The sequence below is a fragment of the Cavia porcellus genome, unplaced genomic scaffold (genome assembly GCF_034190915.1).
Source record: "Cavia porcellus strain 051 isolate PalLab524CR breed Dunkin Hartley unplaced genomic scaffold, mCavPor4.1 scaffold_2, whole genome shotgun sequence".
Classification (NCBI taxonomy): domain Eukaryota; kingdom Metazoa; phylum Chordata; class Mammalia; order Rodentia; family Caviidae; genus Cavia; species Cavia porcellus.
Genome location: NW_026947485.1, coordinates 28,388,333 through 28,410,243, shown reverse-complemented (window position 1 = coordinate 28,410,243; position 21,911 = coordinate 28,388,333). Strand labels below are relative to the sequence as shown.

At 39.4% G+C, this 21,911-nt stretch overlaps 1 long non-coding RNA gene across 2 annotated transcripts; it reads left to right on the top strand.

Moving 5' to 3' along the window:
• Window positions 1-3,594: 3,594 nt before the first annotated feature.
• LOC111756231 (uncharacterized) lies at window positions 3,595-17,617 on the top strand. 2 transcript variants are annotated; one of them, XR_010044331.1, is made up of 5 exons: window positions 3,595-4,856; window positions 8,570-8,641; window positions 9,194-9,291; window positions 12,167-12,330; window positions 14,473-17,617. It is a non-coding gene; the product is annotated as an uncharacterized LOC111756231 (long non-coding RNA). The 2 variants fall into 2 exon arrangements; XR_002790699.2 differs by lacking the exon at window positions 14,473-17,617 and having other exon boundaries at window positions 12,167-14,210.
• The last annotated feature ends 4,294 nt before the right edge of the window (window positions 17,618-21,911 follow it).

Genomic DNA, 21,911 nt, shown 5'->3' with positions numbered 1-21,911 from the left:
ACTAACTTTATTAGATATACATTTTGCAAATATTTTTCCCATTTCTTGTGCCGCCTTTTTACTATGTTGATTGGGTGCTTTGATAAACAAAACATTTTAAATTTGATACAGTCCAATTCATTTACATTTTCTTCCTTTCCTTGTGTTTTTGGTCTCATAGCCAAGAAACAATTGCCAAGTCCAACATCGTGATGATTTCTCCTTATGTCCTCTTCTAAATGTTTTCTAGTTTACTCTGAAGCTTAGATCTTTGGTCTATTTTGAATTAATTTTTGTATGTGGTATAAAGTCAGTGTCCAGCTTCATTCTTTTGCATTTTCTCAATGTCATTTATTTTTCAGCAAGTTTTTTCCCCATTGAGTGGTCTTGACATTCTTGTTGGAAACTGTTTGAACATATATATAAAGACTTATTTCTGGGCTTTCCATTCTATCTCATTAGTCTGTATGTCTGTCTTTATACCAGTACCATTGTAGCTTGCTGTAGCTTTGAAGGAAGTTTTGAAATCAGGAAACTTAAGACCTACAGTTTTGTTATTTTTCAAGAGTGTTTTGGTTCTTTATGGTACCTTGATATTCCATATGAATTTTTGGGTGGATTTTTCTGTTTCTAAAAGAAAGTTATTGGAATTTTTATGGGGATTGCACTGAATATATAGATTGTTTGGGAGGGTATAGAAATCTTAACAATAGTAAGTTTTCCAAAATATGAATATGGAATGTCTTCCTATTTAATGGTGTCAATTTCTTTCAGCAATGCTTTATAGTTTTCAGTGTACAAGTCATTTTCTCCTTGGCTAAGTAGTTTGTCCTAAGTATTTCATTATGATGCTATTGTAAATGAATAATTTTCATTTTCAGATTGCTTTATGTGCTATAGAAAAATACAGCTGATTTTTGTGTTTTGATATTGTATCCTGAAGTTATGCTGAATTTGATCATTGGTTTTAATAGATTTTTTAAAAGAAGAATTTGTAGAGTTTCTTTTATATTGGATTATATTATCTATGAACTGAAATAACTTTGCTTCTTCCTTTACACTTAGATGCCCTTTAGTTATTTTTCTTTTTGATTTTGTCTGGTTAAGGTTTCTAGTAATATGTGGAATAGAAATGACAAGGGAGGACATTTTAGAAAACTGTAGTCTTTCACCACTGGATATGATTTTGGCTGAGTTTTCCATATAAAATCTTTATTATGTTGAGATAGTTTCATTTTATTCATACTGTATTAGTTTTTTTCAATCTTGAAAAATTATATTGAGTTTTGTTAAATGTTTTATCATGTCAATTAAGATAATCATATAACTTTATTTTACTTAATTCTGTTTATGTAATGTTTACATTGATTGATTTTCATATATCAACCATTAAAAACGTAAATTGTATTTTGTCTTGTTAGTGTAATCCTTTTAATGTGCTGTTGAGTTCTGTTTTCTAGCATTTTGTCAAGAAATGTTTTACAAGGGGCTGGGGATTTAGCTCAGCGGCATAAGCGCCTGCCTTGTAAGCAGGCAGTCGTGAGTTCAATCCCCGGTACCGATAAAAAGGAAAAAAGACAAAAAAAAAAAAAAAAAAAAAAAAAAAAAAAAAGAAAAGAAATGTTTTATGCCAATAATCATCAAAGGGATTGGTCATAATTTTGTTTTGTTTTGTTTTTGTAGTGCCCTCATTTGGCTTTGGCCTCACAGAATGAACTTGGAAGTACATTCTTCTATTGAATTTTTTGGGGGCAGTTTAAGAGAATATGTGTTAATTTTTTTTTTAATATTTGGTAGAATTCACCAGAGAAACCATCTGGTCCTGAGTTTTTCTTTGTTGGAAAGTTTTTTATTTTTTTATCCAGTCTCCTTACCAGTTGTAGGTTTCTTGAGAGATTTTTGTTTCTTTGTGATTCAGTGTGGATGGGTTGTATATTTCTAGGAATGTATGCATTTTGCCTAGATTTTGTTGCTGCACAATTGTTCATAGTACCTTCCTCTTATAATCCTTTTTATTTCTGTAAACTAAGCTATAACATCTCCTTCTTCATTTCTTATTTTGATTGAAGTTTCTCTCTCTGTCTCTCTGTCTCTCTGTCTCTCTCTCTCTGTCTCTGTCTCTCTGTCTCTGTCTCTGTCTCTGTCTCTCTCCTCGTGTTAATCTAGCTAATTTTACCGCTATATTTAAAAATCTAACTTTGGGAGGGACTTCTGGGAAGATGGCAGAGTGGTGGGCAGCAAAGAGCCACTTCAAGATTTGGTGTCCAAACACTGGAATACAGCAACATGAGGAAGAGAAAAAGGAAGGAGTTGGGTTCCCTGGACCCTGGTAGGATCTTAAGTGAGATAATCCAGGAATTCAACAAAATTAAGAAACTAGTCCGCGAAGCCATGCCCCATGGAGAGCCAGCCCCTGCAGGCCTGGAGAAAAGGCCATGCCCTGTGCACCCCCACCCTGCTGTGAGCCCACCCAAAACAGGTTCAAAAGACGCAGAGACATAGACACAAAATAAATTGGAAGTTACTCCCTGAAATTTCTGAAATGATAGCAATTGAAGCAAAGAAACAACTTTGGGTTCATATTATTTGATTAATTTAGTATGCCTATATCTAGGGGTCTAAGCAACTATTTTAGAGGACACCAGTATGCTGTGTAGTAACTATTGTTGATTTTCCAATATCTTGTTTTTGAAATTCAAGGTCATTCTCATTGTATTGTTTTGTTTGACTTTATTGTTTTGTTTTATTCTCTTTAAAATAAAAAAAAATCTAACTTTGGGATAGCATTGTGTTTTTTAAAATTGATTTTTCTACTCTATATTTTGTTTCTTTGCTCTGATCTTTGTATTTTACTCTTTCTGCTATGTTTGAAGTTAGTTATTTTTCTAGTCCTTTAAGGAATAAGGTTAGGTTGTTGGTTTGAGGTCTGTTTAAATGTAAGGACTTTGAGCATTTTAAGTAGAACGATACTGATGCATTTGTCTTGATGATGCTGCAGGAAGAACAGTGAGCAGCTGGCGCCTCCCACCCCAGGTGAGGCTCCTCAGAACACACCTGCCCTCTGCTCTTATCACAGTCTCAGAGTTCTAAGCAACTTCTGCATGTCAGTCTTCAGAGAAGCTCTTCCTGTCACATATGCCCACGAAGTCTGAACAACTTGATTTTATTTTGAACCCAAATAATTTTATTTTATTGCAACTGTGTCTATATCCAAGGATGGACATATTTTATTTTTAAATAGTGCTCAAAGAAACTCTCTTTTTGATTCTAAAATAGTTAAAATAAAATGGACCTTTGTTTCATTAAGAAGTATATAATTTGAACCAAAAGGAAAACAGTAGTAACTCTCTAAGAAAATAGTTGTCTTAGAGTTTTATTGACTCTGATAATTTGTAGCTGAAAGGAGAAGAGTGTTTGGCTCAAGTCTACCTGCTCAATGTAGCAGGCAAAACTACCAAAACAGGGATTGTAAATAGTCTTCTGTGGCTATAACATGAGGGGAAGGGTATATGGGTTAGTGAGTCTCCTCATGGTCATAAGATGGCTGCCAGCAGCTACAGAGGTGACATGATTCCTTATTTATATTCTTGACAGGAAGAAGTGGAGGAGGGAAAAGGGAACGAGATCCATAATTTTTCCCAGCCTACTATAAAACAGAATTAAAGCCATACACTGCCAGGTATGATAGCCATTGGCCATATATGGTTAACAAGCACTTGAAATATGGATATTTCAAACACACTGTAAGTATAAAAAACATATTAAACTAGCACTTAGTGGGAAAAAAGGACATGAAATACCTGACTAAAATTTTGTATTTATTGTGTGTTTAAATCACAACAGCTTAGATATGTTGGGTTACATACCTATAATTTAAAAATTAATTTCACTTGATTCTGTTTACTTTTAAAATGTGGCTACTAGAAAATTTAAAATTACGCATGATACTTGAATTACGTATTAGATAACAGTACTAGTCTAATAGGCCTGGCTTCGGGCACAGTTTGGACAGCCATGTGGAGAAAAGTGCCATGTGCTGTTTGGCTGGGGTCACTTGTCTGGGGGTGAGTGGATGCTGTGGGTCAATTACAACATCCTTCACAAGAGTTAAGCATGGAGGAGAACTGGGTGTCTCCATTTTCATCCACGACTGTCATAGATAAAAACTGACTTTTTAGTAAATTTAATCTACTCTGGGATTGGAAAGAATGCAAACTCTCCCACACCCACTCTTCTTTTCTTCCTTTTGGGCCTATTTCTTAGTCTCCATGACTTCTCCTGGCCATGGAATGGACAAGATAGGGTGAAGATTGATGGAAAGAGGAGGGTGGGGTGAGGGTATGCATTAGAGAGTTAGCTGCACAAATAGCTGAGATTCCATCACAAAGTGAAAAGATATATCAGAAATGCCATGTCTGAACTGCTTTGAATTAAATTTGTTATTTTATCCCTTCCGATGATAAATCATTTCAGCAGATAATGTTTTTCTGCCTTGTTGTGTTAGCTGGCTTGGAGAAGGGCATAGAAAGACTTTGGTAAGTAGAAACGGGTGGTTGGTGGATTCTTTACCTGAGCCCCTGTCTTTGGGTGGAAAGAAATGGGCAGGGTTAGCACACTACTTAGTTCCTCTGCAACTCCTAAATTGAAATTCCTTACCAGGATTGCTTTTTAAACTCTTTGTATTTCTTATCTACTCTGTTGGTCCCATACACACTACACATTTTTAGTTATCACAATCAGAGTCTCCCCCAAATGCTCACTGGCCCCTCTGTTTGTAACACTCAGTGTGTGGTTACACTCAGTGGGTTTTCTGTATGCCATCCTGTGTTCTTATCTGTTTTCAGTGTCATCCAGACTACCTGCTTCAGAATGATCTGGTAAGTTTGTTTTAACAGCAGATTCCCTGTCCAAGGTGTACATTTCTAGCAAGATCCCTAGGTGATTTATCCTTGCCAAAGCCCAAGAGCTTCACAGTGTCCTATAAGACAGAGTGGTGCTAACAGATTGTGAGAAAGGGTGTTTTCATTGTAGGTCATAGTGAGAGCTGAGCCTTAAGTAAGGGAAATGTGCACCTCTCGTTTTCTGCAAGGACAGCAGGACCAGTGTCTGGCGGACTGAAGAACAATGATGGTGCCTACCGTGTTTTCTCTTGAAATCACAGCAGTGGCTCATGTGCTCCCACAAGGAGACCACACTGTGGAGAGGGCAGGTGGATTGGTGTTTAGCGAATGTGATACTTCTCGAGAATTTCCATACGTGACCATGGAAATGGTGAGGCTATGAGGTTCATCAGTGGGGCGGGCAAAGCTAACAGGGTTGCTATGCTCTCAACATTAATGTTTACCTGAAGTTAAGTTACTAGCATTACAAAAAATTTGCAACTGTAGGAAAACATCACCCATAATGCTTGTACTCCAGTACTTAACTGGAGTCAAATCTGTCTGGTAGATATGGGCGGAGATATTCTTTTCCTAGCTCTGTTTGAGTTTCTGTGTTTCAATGTAAAATCAGACACTCATCCTTCCTCCTTTATGGAAGGCCCAGAGCCTCCTCCAGTTGGCAGAGTCATTGGAGTTGCCCCAAGTGGGAGTTTCCTAGTGCTTTTTCTGCCACCCAGGCAGTTCTGGGGGGTGTCAAGTGGGCATTTGAATCAGCTCCCTGTCCCAGGGCCAATGCAGGCATTGAGTCTCCATTTCTCTAATGTGGATTTGAAGAATGGAAAGTATGAGAACATGTGCTTCCAAGAACCGAGAAGGATTAGGGAGCCATAGGCGACAGTGTAAAGCTTATACTATTCCCAGAGAACTCGAGATCTGAGTCTGCTTCTTAGGGTACAGCTGGACTGTGAAACAGCAGCCAGACCACTTCCTTTCTGCACGTGGAAAGGGAATCTCCACTACAGCAGGACTCAGCTGCCCATCTCTAACTTTCCTCCAGGCAATCACTTCCATTTATAGCTTTAGAAAAGGTTACAGTGTCTTTAGAGAAGACTGTAGAGCTTTAGAAGTGTAGAAAGTAGAGGCTTCTGGAGGACGAAGTCCCCAGATGAGAGTGTGTATAAACGGGAGATGGGTGTAGGGCAGAGAACATCACGAGTCCTGGAACTCTGGATGACGAAGAACAGCTCTTCCCCAATCAAGAACATCTTTCTACGTGGTCCCCTCTCTCTGGATATATACATATACTTTAGCCTTTCACAACATGAATTGTTAGATATATTCCTGCCTTTTTTAGGTTTTACCAGTGAATAACATTTTTTGCTGTACTAAAATTCCATTGACATACAACGCCTCACATCATCTAGATATAATAGTAGGAACTGCTTCTGTCAGGGCATTTAAAGCAGTTTTGGGGTCACCATTATATGCCAGGTGTGTGTAGTGCAAGACATGGAATTTATTCTGCAAATGAAGTGTCTGAAAGTATTATTTTTCTTGCAGAGAGTATTCATTTCTTTTTGACAGAGTTTGAGGTTATGACTCTATTTCTATCTGACAAAGGAAAACAACATACAATAAAATCTGTGACATTAAACTGGGTAAAGTCAATGCACTCATTTTCTTTTAGACAAGGACACCCACTTCAGTAATGGATGGAACTGAGCATGGAGAATTTGGAGAACATGCTAAACCAAGTTGAAGTGAAAGATGATCCCTGGTTCTTTCATTCTTGCTTTAAAAATAAACTACATAATTAAATGGCTATAGATACTTTTGTGGGGAGGAAAAGAGCAGTCAGATCCTGCAATCATGCCAACAGGGCAGGCGTTTTCCTAACCCTTTGGCAAAATAGAGAATCAATACCAATCAGAAAAAATGCTAACAAAGGAGAAAATCTCGTGGGAGCCATAGGCGATAAAAGATTTAAAATGTGAATAAAACATCAAGCCAGAGTTAAAATAGATGATACATTTCTCTGCCAAGGCAAAGTATCCAACCTCTAGCCAGAGGCACAAAAACAAACCTGGATGCACTGTGGGGCTAAAGAGGCCCGGGCCCATCACCTCAGCTTCCCACGGAAAGGAGTCTCCAACCCCCTGCAGACATTCGCTCCAGGATCAGCATTTGGAGTCAGACGGTTCACCTTGCTTGAAAGTAAACCATCTCTGGAAATGTAAATCTTGCTCATGCATACTTTCATATATAAGTACACTAAATTTGGAATTTGAGAACAAGGAGACTAGACTTGCTTTCAAAAAAGGCAAGATGATTTTCTATTGGTTCATTTCATGAATCAGTAAGACTTTTGGAAATACAACCTGAAGAAATGAAAAAAGGAAAGATCCATTAGAGACAGACTGAACCCTGACTCAGTCAGTGATGGTGGATGCCATCTCTAACAGGAGGGCTTTACGGGCATGGTGAAGAGGAACTCTCAGAGGCTGATAATAATTCCAGGCCCCGTTAATTTTTGCTGAGAGGTTCTTATCTTGGGGATTTCCATATTCCAAAGCCAAATCCTTATTTAAAAAAAACAAACCTCAGAAAACAGTATTTTGGCATGCAGACCTTTGCAAAAGAATGCAACTGACAAATATAAATTGATTTATTCCTTTTTTCGGAAAGAATATTGGAGAGTGAATCTATTGATCCTTGCTTGAAAGAATGCAATAGACATCCAATCAGCATATCCATGGCGCCCCCACTCCATTCCCAACCTGATCTTATGTTCCTTAAAGTTACAAGTGAATATAGTCTCGGTGAGACTTTCCATGATACATTAAATATCTACTTCAGTAAGCAGCCCTGTACTGGAAACTTGCACCCTGATTTTTACAACACTTCCCATTTAGAATTTTTAGAATATTTCTAAAATGGTTCATAAAACCCAATTTATGCCATTGTGTTAACATGATCTAGACTTTATCACAGAGGCTCAAGGAGAGTATCCAGCTCTTGTTTTGTGTCACAGCTGATTACCTGGCTTTTCGGAACCTTTTGAAATTCACGAGGCTCGGAGAGCTTTGCCAAGACGGTTTGGGTCCACCACTAAGCTCCTACAAAGGCAGTTTGAAGCCTGGACTCCAGCAGGCTCACTGTGCTGCCTGCAGCAGATCAGATTCACGAGCATCTCACCTTATTACCCAACTAATATCCCTGCCCTGCGATTGCCGATATTTTTAGTCCTGATAAATTTCGCCCAATTTTCTTCCTTTTAGCTTTGCCTCACTTGTTTCCCGTTTCTAGAACTGTTTATCCTTCACAATATGTGGCTATCTGGAAGCACTTGTTTTCTCAGTGTTAAATGAAACGCATATTGCTGTTTGATTTATTGTCCTCACTGTTCTAGCTTCCTTAGCTTTAGTAACATAGTTTTTACTTCAATTTAGAGGCAATCTGCAGAGGAAATGGCTCAGTATCTGTTATTTACATACTGATGTGTAAGATCCACAAATGATAATGTTGGTGTCTGACAACACTGTGTCTGTACGGCAGATACTCTACCTCTGTCCTTATTCATTTTGAAGTGGTTACACAAGTCTTCATCACTTGTCTTGATTTTTCTTGAGCAATGTGATACTTGTAGAACATCTGAAATGTAGGGTTTTTTTTCTTTTCTTTTTTACATTTTATGGCTATTCTTCCTTCAGATGGTGCATACTGCTGGTTTTCAAGTGGAAACTTTCTAATTAAGAAACCCAGGAAGAAATCAGTACAGCAAAGTACGTTTGTGAACAATGAAGTAAAAACTAATGTTTCATGTTTATTATAGCATTATTTTAGAGGCAAAAACTTAAATCTAAATATGCCTAATATTTATATGCCATTCATATGATGGAATATCATGCTATCATCAAAGTCATACTTTTGAACAATTCTTAATGATACTGTATTAAGTGATCACTTCTTGGTCTTTTAGATGGAATTAAGAGTAGATTATTAAGAGGTAAAAATAGACAATTCAGTATGTATACTCACAAATATTCCTATATCTCTGTGTATACTTGTATGTATATATTTGCATTAAATTGACCCTGTCAATGGTGTTATTCAGATCATATAATTTTTTACACAGTTTTGATTGCTTTGATCTCTCAGTTTTTAGGAGTATATCAGAATCAACTTTTGGTAACTTTTGATTTTATATATTTCAAGTACATGTATTGGATATATGAAAGATAATGTTTAGTAGTTTTATTTTCCTGTTATGAGGCTTGGACTAAGGGTGCTTTACCACTCAGTTATACATCAGTTCCTCTTTTATTTTGAGATAGGTCTCAAGTTCCCAAGACTGGCCTAACACTTGGCATCTTCCTGCCTCAGCCTTCCATAGCTGGACTTGGATGTGTGCACCACTGCCCTGAGCTAGGAGGTATGTTTGTCGATGGGCTTCTTCTTTTAGTAATGTCTCTCTTCATTCTTGTTGATTTTAATCTTCAGTTATATTTTTATTAATATTTATATTGTCATGCTATTTTTCTGTTGGTTACTATTTGCTTAGACTGTTTTTCTCTATCCCTGCCTCCTCTTTTCTGGATCATTTTGGGGGTCATTTATAAATAGCACATGGCTGAATAGTTGTTTTTGTGTTTGAATAATGATTAATAGGTCCATTTAATCTGTCCTTTAGGTACTTGAATTTTTATTTCATATTTTTTGTCTGTATTCAGGATGATTTTCTTAGGTTTTTCTCCCAATTCATAAGTGTATATTCAAAGCTATCTAGCCTCCTGTTTAAATCATCTCTTGAATATCTTATTTTGATATCCACTTTAAATAACATCTTTATTTTTCAAATCCATATGTTTTGATTTTACAATGCTGTAGTTTTTCCATATCTTTTTATCTAAAGTAAGCATTAAAGTAAGTAAGCATTTTAAAGTATAAAGGATACATCTTTGGTTGGTTGTAGTATGCAACCTATTGTCACATCCTATGGGATTTAACCATTTTCTCTTATGAATTTGATATTTCATAACTTAAATATCTATCAACAAAAGATGATCTATTGATTGACCTTGGCTCTATATAAATCAGAATTTCTCAACCTTACAGTTACTAATATTTTGAGTTGGATAAATTTTTGTTAGGGTGGGGTAAGGATATTGTCCTGTGCATTATAGAATGTTTAGAAGCATTTTTGACTTCTACCTGTTAGATGCCTATAGAAAACACTCCTTCCCCAATTGTGATAATTAAAAATACATCCAGAGATCACCAAATGTGCTCTCCAAAGAAGGCAAAATCACCCCAGTTAAGAATTGCTACTGCAGGAAAAGAGCAAGTTCCATTCTAAAACTCTAAAACTAATGACTAAATGAACTTCACTGAGTCAATAAGCACATTTATTTAATCTTCAGTGTACTTGTGGCATCATGCCTTTATGGAAGCAGTTTTATTTAGGGGTAAAGAAAGAAAGATTTAGTCCACTGCACTGACATAAAGCCATCAGGGGTACATGAAGATATTGTAACTGCAGGCTTCAATCTGTACAATAGAGACAAGGAGCTGTTGGAAGAATGTGTGAAAAAGGACCAAATCCTGCTGCTACATAGCCTGACTATGTAGTATATGCAAATTATGTCTTTCTAAAATGTTCTCATCAGAACAGTCTCACTGTCCATGAGCAAATAAACAAACAAGTCAACACAATAGTTAAAGAAAATCTTGTGAAGTAAACCTGTGTTTGGCCAATAACTGAAGTTCATGTTCCAAGGTCTCTGTGTGTCTGAGGAGGAGTGGTCTCTGTAGGACTGTGTGACCTGCAAGCACTGCTTATATTCGGTGTGTGTGTGTGTGTGTGTGTGTGTGTGTGTGTGTGGTGGCACCTAGATCCTACTGCTAGAGGAACGAACAATTGTTAGATTTCTTCAGCCTGGTTCATTTTCTGGTTTAACTATCAGGATTCCATCTGAGCTGGCCAACAGGAAGCCTGCTTTTGATTTAACAGTGCTCTAAACAAGCCCCTTCTATGGTTTTCCAAGAATTAATTACAGAGCTTAGTAAAGGCGCCTTCCACAAAGTCCCATGTATGACTTTATGAGCAATTATAGCAGCCACTCTGATGCCAGCAGCAGAAGACTTTCCTTGGAGGTTGCTTAGAAAGACAGAGCTAGGACTCACTTGGGGAGACATAGGCACATGGGCTTCCCAGCTATACTTGCAAGGAAATTTGAAGTCAGGGAGCAAGAAGAGATTGGTTCACCATCACACAACATCTGTGTGATGCCTTGTGTGATGAGAGGGAGAAGGAGAGCAAGAGCGAGAGGGAAAGTGAGGGACTGATCACTGTGCTATCCAGCAACTGGAGCAACAGGGAGGGTGGAAATGACAGTACTCATCTGGGAAGGGTGCAAAGCTGATGACTGCAGGGATCTAACTGCGTGGCTTACAATGTGGAATCCTTCAGACTGTGATGCTTGCTACCCTGGAAAGGAAGCAAATACATACTGTGGCTGCCAGCCCACAGCAGGAACAAGCGAATTCCCAAAAGCATGTGTTCACTAGAAGGGTTGACTGAATGTTGCTGGATTCCTTGCAAAAAACTTCCAGTTGGTTACAATGGCAGAGGGCAGAGGAGAAGGGGTGCTTCTGCTGAGCAAGAGTCTTCCTGGAAATAGGCAGCAGCTGCCTCATCTAAGGCAGGCTCACTTCTCATGTGGATGTGGCTGGAGTTCAAGGGCTTTCCATTCCCAAGTATGCAGGCATGAAAGGCTGGTGGCCCTGATGACCCTATAACCCAAACATGTGCACCATCTTGAGATTAAAATAGTGGGATGATGGTAAAGATAGCAGATCCCCAAAGGGTAGACATTCTGATGTAAGGATCTGCCAGTGCAATCCAGGTTACAGGGGATTACTTAGGGGCCCCTCTCACTAAAGAGCCCTGTGTCCCTTTCCTCTCAAATCCAAGACTATTGAACACTGGGCTAGCCTTGTGGATAGAAATCCTAGTCACCAGAGGTAGTACAGAAAGGAGTGTTCTCTGGACTCTGCAGCATCTTTTGGTTCTGTCTGTGTGTATGTTCATGCATACAAAAAAATTCCAAGATTGCTGTTTGCTCAAATATTTGTGAGCTTCTCGGAGTATCTGGTATCTGTGACTCCTGGCCACAAGCTATTACCATAATAGAGAAAAAAATTAAAAATGGAATTTGCTTCCATGATTTAAAAAAAAATTCTGTGGTCTCAAAAAGTAATTATCAAATAATCCTCTTGCTCATATTCATTCTTTCTCCTTTTCACAGTTTTGGGAAAACAAGATTCTTTGAATAAGTGGGTCGTGTTCATCAGCTTTTTCCAGCTAGCAAAGCCCGTGAATGGTCTCATCCAGTCTTGTGACTTCTAGAGAGACAGAACTTCAAATTCACATCTCTGGCTGCCAGGCTAAGTGGCTCTCAAAGTTCCCAAGGTGAGGACTGTGAAGGTGATGAGAAGATGAAGAAATAAAGACAAGATCTAGAAAACTGGGATAATGTGGAATTCTCTCTCCGGATGGGAAGAAAGGAACTGTTCAACCACTGTAGCGTGTTTATTTATACATTCAGCAGGTTGATGTCATGTGACACCCCGTTGCCTAGCAACCCATTACTTGGCTTGCCTTGGGGCTTGGTGTTCTCTGGACTGGAGCACCTTGTTCACATTGCTGGCATTGTGTGCTCTTTGTTCTCCAGGCAGCCTTGTTCTAACCCCACACATATGATTGATTTCTAGTTTCAGCTGCTCCCCACATCTAGTGTAGACCTTTTTGCAAAACTTTAGGCTCTATCCCTAAATAACTGCTCAGCTCTCCACCTAGATGGCTGCCTAGACCTCTCAGATCATACCTGCTTTCATGCATTGCATCAGTGGCACCTGCTTTCTCCTCACCTCCAGAAATGGCAACTCCAAGTGGTTGTGGCAACTTGAGAAGTTTAACTGAGAGACTCATCAGGGAGCCAGGATCCTTAATTTGTAAATATCCTCATCTCATGCAAGAGGAGGACACAGAGAGTTTGTGAGTGTTACACCTGCCCTGGAGGAGGGGTGCTGGTCTGTGTACCATCTAAGGGAGAAGAAGCTTGCTTCCCCCTTTTGCTCTGGGGCTGCTGCCTTGAAGTGCTGTCCCAGTGCCATGCCACTTTGCCTTGGAGCTTGTTGATTATGGTCTGAAACCTCCAAAAACTGTAAGCTAAATAAACCTTTTCTTCCCTAATTTTGGCCATCAGGTATTTTGCCTCAGCAAGGAGACAAAAGTAACCAAGACACCAGGCTTGCAGCTGCTTCAGCCTAAAAGCCTTGGTGTCGCCTTGGACTTTACTCTTTTGCTCATTATCCACCCACGTCCTATCCAATCTGCCAGGAAAATCTGTGTTATCCAGAATCCCTCATTTCTCCCATCTCCTCTGCTGCTACATGGGCCTGCGATATTTCAGTGTCTCTTAATTGGTCTCTAGGCTCCTAAAGTATGTTTTCTACGCAGTGACCACTGTGATCCTTCTAAAACCCAAGTCCCATCATATTCCTTCTCTGCCTACAACTGTATAGGGACTTTCCATTTCACTTTGACCAAAGCCAGAGTCTTTACAGTGAACTAAAGGCTGTCCACCCTATACACACATGTCCTTCTCCCCTGCACTCCCCCCACCCCGCACTGCTCCCTCTGACTTCCATTTTGCCACTTGATTCCTCTGCTTCAGGGACACTGGCCTTCTTGCTTCTCCTTGTTTTGGGCCTTGAGTGGACTATCTACTCTGCTAGAATATTCACTGCATAGATATCCCCAGGCTAAATGCCTCACTTGTATGTGCAAATATTCTCAGAGAGTCCTGCTCTCCCTAGGTGAAAGACGTCTGCCCCTCTTCCCCTCTGAACTCCAAATTTCCCTTACCTTTTGCTATTTTTTCTCTCACCCACATGATCTCAAAACTAATATATAATTTACTTATTATATTTGTTGATTGGCTCTCTCTCAGTTAGAATGAAATCTCCAGGAGAGCAGGTACTTTGTCTGCTTTGTTTAGTGGTGCATCCCATCTGCCCAGAAACTTTCTCATTCATAGCCATTGTGCAACGAGTATTTGATGTATGAATAAAATGCCTTCCTTCAGCATAATTAAGTATTCCAGGTGTTATAGAAACAAGAAGTGTTTGAATATGGAAAGGATACTATTAAAAGAATTAACATTGTCTCTCTTAGTCATGGTATGTGACAGAAGAATCAAATCTGTTCACTTGTTAGATTCACTAGGTTTGCCCAGTGTTGGCAGGGACCAGTCAGTCCAGCTTGGCACCACATGTGAATATCCTAGCACTGCACATGACAGACGCTCTAAAATGTTGGCTGAATGTACAGTGGACATATTTAAGGGTTGACCTTGCTATCCAATAGACTGCTACTAGAGTTACTGGAATAGTTTGAATTATTTACGTATTTTGATTATCATTGAGAGGTACATTGTCTAACGTAAGTGGGTGGGTTTTTTGTTTGTTTGTGGTTTAGGGTGGGGATTGAACGCAATAACTTCGCACTGAGCTACATTTCTATCCTTTTTAATTTTTTATTTTGAGACAGAGTCTTGCTGAATCACTAAAGTTGCCCAGGCTGGGATTGAACTTGGATCCTCCTGTTTTAGCCCCTCCAAGTGTACAGCTATTTTCAACTGGCGTGTCATTGTTAATGAAGACTGGGCAGGAGGGTCCATGATGGAAAGACTGTATCTGGGAATTAGAAATCCCAGTCTACACTGTGCTGACCTATATGACCTGTGAAAACTTCTTTCTTTGTTTTCTAAAAAGTGTGGAAGTAGCTGGAAAACTATAGGGTTGTTTCTTGCTAAAAACTTCATTTTTAGGAAAAAGAAGTGACAGCAACCTTTGTTCTCTTCCTTCTTCCATCTGCCTGTCTCCTTCCTGCACCACGGAAAGAGGCCCATCACTGTAGGGCCCAGCCCAGACCGGGGAGCAGGCAGTCTCGATCTGAATCCAGGAGCTGCTTCTAACCCGCTGTGCGACTGAGGATAAACGACCTAACTTCACTGAGCCTCTTTTCCTCATCTGGAATGGAAATAAATAATTCCAACTCTGCACTGCCATGTGGATTACAAGAGATCATGCTAATTGCATTGCACAAAAAGTGGCACAAAGTAAAAATCCTGTAGCTGTTATGAGAAGATGAGTGGAAGGGAAGAGGCCACATATTGCAGGCTTTGAGAACTGGAGCAACCCAGAGATTGTCCATCTGTGCGAAGTGAGTCCAGAGGTTTGCAAACTGACCTAGAGGGGAGGCTTCTCAAATTCATTTGTTGTAGGACACGCACAGAAAATAAGAAGAGGATTCTTTTATAAGAGCAAAGAGTTGGAGGCCACCATCTCCAAACAATTGCCTTTGCCATTTTCCTTTTTTACCCATAGTAATTACAGAGGAAAATGGATCTCTTCACAGTAGATAGATATATTTCTCCAAATGCTCTCTTTCCGGTGTAGAGAACAAAATGCCTGCCTCCTAGCCAAGCCTGGTGCCACACACCTGTAGTCCCGGGCTTGCAAGGCTGAGGCGGGAGGATTACAAGTCTGAGTCTAGCTAATAACTTAGCAAAAACTCAGGTCAAAATAAAAAATAGCTAAGGATTTAGCTCAGTGCCCCTGGGTTTGATTCTCAGTACCACTACCACCACCACCACCCACACAAAAATAATAATCATAAAATAAAATCCAGGCACAGTGGCTGCTCAAGGCTGGCCTGAGAAACTGCAAATTCAAGGCTGGCCTGAGAAACTTAGCCAGTTAGTGAGAGCCTGTCTCAAAATTTAAAAATCAAAAAAGGGCTGGGGATGTAGCTCATTGTCAAGGTCCTGGATTCAACCCCCAGTATCAAAGAACAAAAAACAAAAAACAAAAAACCCCACCTCCAGTAGAAAATAAGTGCCTGTCCCTTGAGATTTTATCTGACCTCAGTATAATAGAAAGCTATGATTTTCTAAATTAAAGTAACTTTTAAAAAATTCAGTGCTGATGGCCTTACAACTATATCATTCATGGCATCTCATGAAGTCCCTTTTCTTTCTATAGGCCATCATTATCCTCCTCTGTGATATATAAGTCTTGCATGTTTTAGATGTAATTTTTGGAAATGAAGGAACAATAGTTAAATTATCTGGGCTCTAGAAAAAACAAAGGATCTTTATTTCAGCCATCCATCGAGATACCTAGAGTATTACATGTTATAACTCAAATGAAAATATTTCACATAAAAGTTCAGAGTCCTTGTCCATGATATCATTAAAGGAAATCATTAAGCATTTATGCAGCACTTTGAGCCGGAAAAGATCTTCATGGTTTTTTTTATTGCTCACCAAAACCCTCTGAGGCAAGTCCTTCCTTACACTTTAAAACCAAAGCAAGGGAAAGGGATTAAATTACCTAGGTTTTAGAATAAATGACTGGATCAGAATGAGGCCTTTGATGCCAAAGTCAGCTGTTTTAACCTACCAAACCATTAGATTAAAAATTTTGTTTACTGCATAAAGTGTCATCTGATGGGAGACTGGCATTTTTTTTAGTACCTAGAGCACTGATGGTACAACCATTGTACATGAGCTACTGTTACGGCTTGAATATGGTTTCTTCCCTCTGAAAAGAAACTCATGTTGAAATTGAATCCCCATTATGAGCTATTAAAAGGTAAGAGGAGGAGGAGATTTAAGAGGTGATTAGGGCTCTTACCTATAAGTAGGTTCATCCATTCATGTGATTAGTAGATTATCAGGTTATCTTGAGAGAGGGTCAGCTATAAAGGCAGTTTCTCTAGATCTCCCAGACTCTCAGGCACATGATGCCCAGTACCATCTCGGGACTCAGCCAGCAAGGAAAGTCATGACCAGATGTGGCCTCTGGACCTTGAACCAAACCATGGGCCAAAATAAATCTCTTTTCTTTATAACTTACCCAGTTTGTGGTACTGTGTTTTTAGTACCAGGTAATGGACTGACAAATCTACTAGTTAGCAAATAAGTAAATAAGTAAGTAATTAAATAAATAAATATCACTGTTTAATAATGAACCACTCTGAAAAGCACTAAGTTCCTGAAGAAAATGAAGAAAAACAGTCGATGTATGTAATGTGATTGAAAAATATGGTGAATGATTAAATTACAAATATAACCAAAGGCATATTGTCATTAAGCTCCCTCAGAATGCTTTCTGTCGTTTTAAGCACACTGATCCCATCATTCTGGCCACTTTCTGAAGCAGTTCTGAAAATTCTCTTTCATGTCTTTAGTTGAGTTGTTGTGGCTGCTTTAGTGTCCACAGTTGATTTAAAACATGTACCTTTCATGGTCATTTTGACTTTTAGGAAAAGCCAGAAGTTGCACAGTGTCAGGTCTGGTGAATAAGGTAGATGAGAACACATCAGAATGTTTTTACCAGGCTGCCTTTCCATTGGGTGGCACTTGCCACAACACTCATGTGTTTTCAATCACACCTTGTAAAGACACTCATGAAAGAAAACGTCCAGAACTGCTTCAGAAAGTGGCCATGGTGATGGGATGGATGAGTTCAAAATGAGGAAGAGGGAACAACAAGGAGGAGTATTTTTAGAGGGATTAATCACATTGTGTCTTTTGCGGTAATAAATTTTTAAAAATTCAAACATTCACTATATGTTTAGATCATACTTTGTATCTTTTTTTGAAGAAGCACTGGGAACTGAATCCCCAGTGCACTAAGATAATCCTACCTCTTCTTATTAATTTTTTTATTGTGAGATGAGATCTTTCTAAATTGCCCAAACAGGCCTTGAACTTGTGACCCTCTTGCCCGAAACTCCTCAGTAGCTGGAATTACAGTTGTGTCCAAAGGCTGGCAAGCCATTGTGTTTTGAAAGATAGACTTTCCTGTGCTATGGTATTAAGCAAAACTGAAATCTGTGTGGCTTACCCCTCATACTAAGTCTTGCATCTCAGGTGGAGGGACACATCTCAACACTCTGGTGATTTCCATCTCGGTGATTTCTAGGATCACTGGAGCAGGAGGAGAGTGTGAGATCATCTCTCTTCCTAAGCACTCTGGACCAAGCGCTATACAGTGCATCAGCCCTTCCACTCATGGTCTTGTGGCCAGCGGTGGTCCACGGCTCCAGCCTAACCACTAGGGCTGGAGATTTTGGCAGGCACCTGGCTCATTTAGAGAGCACACTTTCCTCTTCCACAGACTGATTTTGGATTTCTCTTTTGGATTTTGAATTTAAGACAATTATGATAGTTTTTACTCACTTTTTGCATGGAATAATGATATGTTCACCCTTCAAATATTTCTCTTTATGGTCTTGCATTTTCTTAGCACTTGAAAACGTAAGTTTTCAAAGCCCTTTCACATAGTTCACCTCTTCTAAATCTAGTAAAAAAGAATATTTGATTGTCAAGGGGACCATGATCTTTTCCCTCCTCAGGGTCAACAGTTGTGGCACTCATAAGGCAAAATTTACCACTGAGAGAGGGAACATCCTGTACTTCAGGCCCTGGACATGGCCTGTTGCAAAGGATTAAAGTCATAAATGGCATTTAGTTCATCACTGGAACTAAATCTTGGTAGATTAGAGCTCCATGCTCTGTTTGCTACTAACAATGTCAGCGATGGGCTCAGCCTCATCTTGTGTCTGTGCAGGCCAAGAAAGCTGAAGGATGAGAGGTTGGGTAGGATGGAGTTGGCGTGACGGAGTCTGGGAGCCGGTAAAGCTGCACCACCATGTAAACCTTAGAAAGCTTGCTGCTAGAATCTCTTCAAAGCCTTGTAGCACTTTTCCCCCATTCACCATGAGACGGTTCTAAAATCAAAAGGAAGTGAAGATGGAAGCCAACCAGAAATAGCACTGAAAGAAAGGACAAGCAGAAAGTTCTGGATTACAGACTGATTCCCTCTGTGGGATTTGAACTTTTCCTTCTCATCTATGTTCTTAATAAAATGTTGCCACCTGGCAGATGAATCCTAAGGAATGGTTTCTGAAGGAGGCGCACAGGGGGTGTGCTGTTGAGTGGACTGGTCAGTACCCTGACTTTAGCCTTGAGTCCTCAGCTACTGCTGACAACTTTGACCTAATTCTGGAAGGAGAGTCGATTTGGCTGGGTCGCTGAGCTCTTTCTCAGAACCTCTTCTCGGGACACTTGCCAAATACTGTTTTTGTAACTGTGCTGTAAAGTCTGAGGAAAGTCATTTTGGGTCATTGCCCAGGGCCCAATGCCCCAGTTATAGCCTTACATGTTACAATCTTCGTATTCCTTTAGAGTTGAGATCAGGCATCACCCACCTTATCCTATGGCTCTCACTGACTAGAAGGGGTCTCTGAACCCTAGCAGTTGCCTGACAACAAGTAAAGAATCAATCTTATCTTGTTCCAATTCCTCAGCTTTAGACCCCCTTCTCAGGATCTTTGAAACCAGTGTATCCTTTCCTAAATCACAAAAGATCTCATTCTTCTGACATTGGAAAGGCTGGGGTAGTCTCGTTAATCTCTATCCTCTCCTTCAACTTGGCCTAAAGTGTGTATATTTATATTTCCTACAATCATACACGCCCTAACTAAGCCTCTGCAAATTAGAATGCACCTAGGGCTGTCACGAACACACAATGAAGTTTCACCTTTCCAAAATCTGAATATGACATTGTTGCCCTGATAACTTTAACACTTTTTTGGAAATCACAAAGATTTTACTTAAATGCAAATCTTAGTTTTGTTTAAGAAGAAAAAGCCCACGATGACCTCTAATCAGAAAAGAGATATATATTTAGCAAAGAGAGTGGAAGGCGAGGAGGAGGGTGAGGAAAAAAAAAAGGAGGAAAGAACAAAATTGTCTACATTTGCCTTTGCCTTTGGCTTGTGAGCTATTCTTAATCCTGACAGCACAATTAATAAGGGAAAAATAGTCCCCAGAAGAAATGTGGCTGGAGGCACTAACTTGCCCTCCATCCCCCTCCTGCCAAGAGGGACAAAGTCGAGAGAAAATTCCCCCAGTGAGTTACTGGGAAAACAGCTTTTAGGCCCTTGGCAAGACTTTCTTTATCAAGCTCTGGGGTGACTTAGTTTGTGGCAAAGAGTATACACAGAGACTCCAGGGCAAAGGCAGAGTCTCCTCAAAGTGCTTACAGCATGGATGGGGAAGAAAGGACCACACCCCAGCAAGAAGCGAGGACCCCACAAGGCCCTGGGGACTCAGAGCAGACCTGTGAGAGTCACAGCTAAGAGGCCTTGGAAGGTGCAGTTTTCACTCTGGGTGTCTGGGAAAGATTCCAGCAGGTTTTAGACAAACCCTGGAGGACACATAACTACAGAAGGAGAAAGTGATGGTTACACGTTGGAGTGTCAGGAGCAGAGGGGCGTGATTGGAAGATAGTCTTTGTGTTGAGCTGTGAAAACCATCCTTTGGAGTCGCATTTCTGGATGTTTGCTACCCTCATCTAACTGTCAATTACACCAGAATCCACCCTCCATAAAAGTTTAAACACTGTGTAGTCCAAAAAAGAAATCTTTTTTTTATCTCACACATGAAAGTTAGGCAGGCTCATCTGCATAAAAACCAATAAACAGATATTGTATAACTTGTTTTAGTGAACTCAGAGATGTGAGGAAATACGCTGATAGAAAAGTTACCCTTCTTAGTTTTTAAAAGGAAACTTCAGCATAAGATATAATTTGGTGGCCTAAGTGACTGCCTGCCTGGCAAGCACAAAGTCCTGAATTTGATTCCCAGTTGAAAAAGAAAAAGAAAAAGAAAGGAAACTTCAAATCAATATTTCTATAAAATTTTCTTTTTTGTTTATGATTTATATACAGATTGTGCTCCTAATATTCCTCAATACTTGTAACAATGGGCAGGCACCTCTCAGTAGTAAAGCGCACCCACCTTACATTTACAAAGCTTTCTCACATTCCTATTCCTCTTGGGAAGTTAGTACTGTTCTAGGTTGTGTTCTTGCTGCTGAGAGTTGTCCATAAAGTCACAGAAGTGCGTAAGAGAATGAACTCAAGACCAGGTCTCTTGACTCCCTGTCTGCGGCCCTTCTAAGCCTGAGTTCTGGCCCAAAATCCTCCAAGTGGAGAATTCCACAGAGCAGCAGCTCCCTCACAGTGGTGGGAGCAAAAGTTGATAAGCATCATTTGGAAAACGCAATTTGGCAAAGAATACTAAAAACCTTCATACTTACCCTACACTTTGACCCAGTAATTCCACTTCTAGGAATCTATCCTAAGGACTTAATGAGATACGTGGCCAAAGGTTTACATAGAAACATGTTTACTGGAATACTATTTATAATGCCTAACAATGGGAGATTAGTTACCAGCAATGGTATAATCTTACGATGGAATACCATCAAAGTCATTTTAAAAATCTGTTTTGAGGATTTTATGAAAAGTATGAATGGTAATAAAATATTGAGAAAATATTTGTAATATAACATAGAATGAAAAAGAATCTGCATCCATGAAATATAATTAACAAAGGAAAAAGAAGCATACCAAAGGTTAATAATATTTAACTGCAAGTGAAGAGATTACAAGCAAATCTTTTAAAATTTTTGTACCCATTTCTCGTTTCCTGTAAAGAGGAAGTAGTCATTTTATAATCAGAGTAAAATTTATATTTAAAATTTTAAAGTGATAAAATCATTCAATAAGAGTAAAAATAAAGAGGAGTTAGGGATTTAAAATGGTCACTTTTACCTAGACTGACCTATAATCCGTATAGCACATGTTCAAGAAACACTAATAATGAATAAATACTGTGTGACTTTGTTATATTTTGAAGGGAAAGATTAAGGATTTAGGATTTGAAGATGAAAACCACGATTGCAATAGAGCATGTAACAAACACTTTAGAACTGGAAACGATTGGATCAAAATAGTTGATCACTTCAAGACTCAAGCTAGTTTTGCTGAAAGGCAGGAGCAGGGCTCTAGCTAGTCTCCTTACAAGCGCTCTTGAAAGTTTCCCATACCTTGTAGTGGTTTTTTCCTCC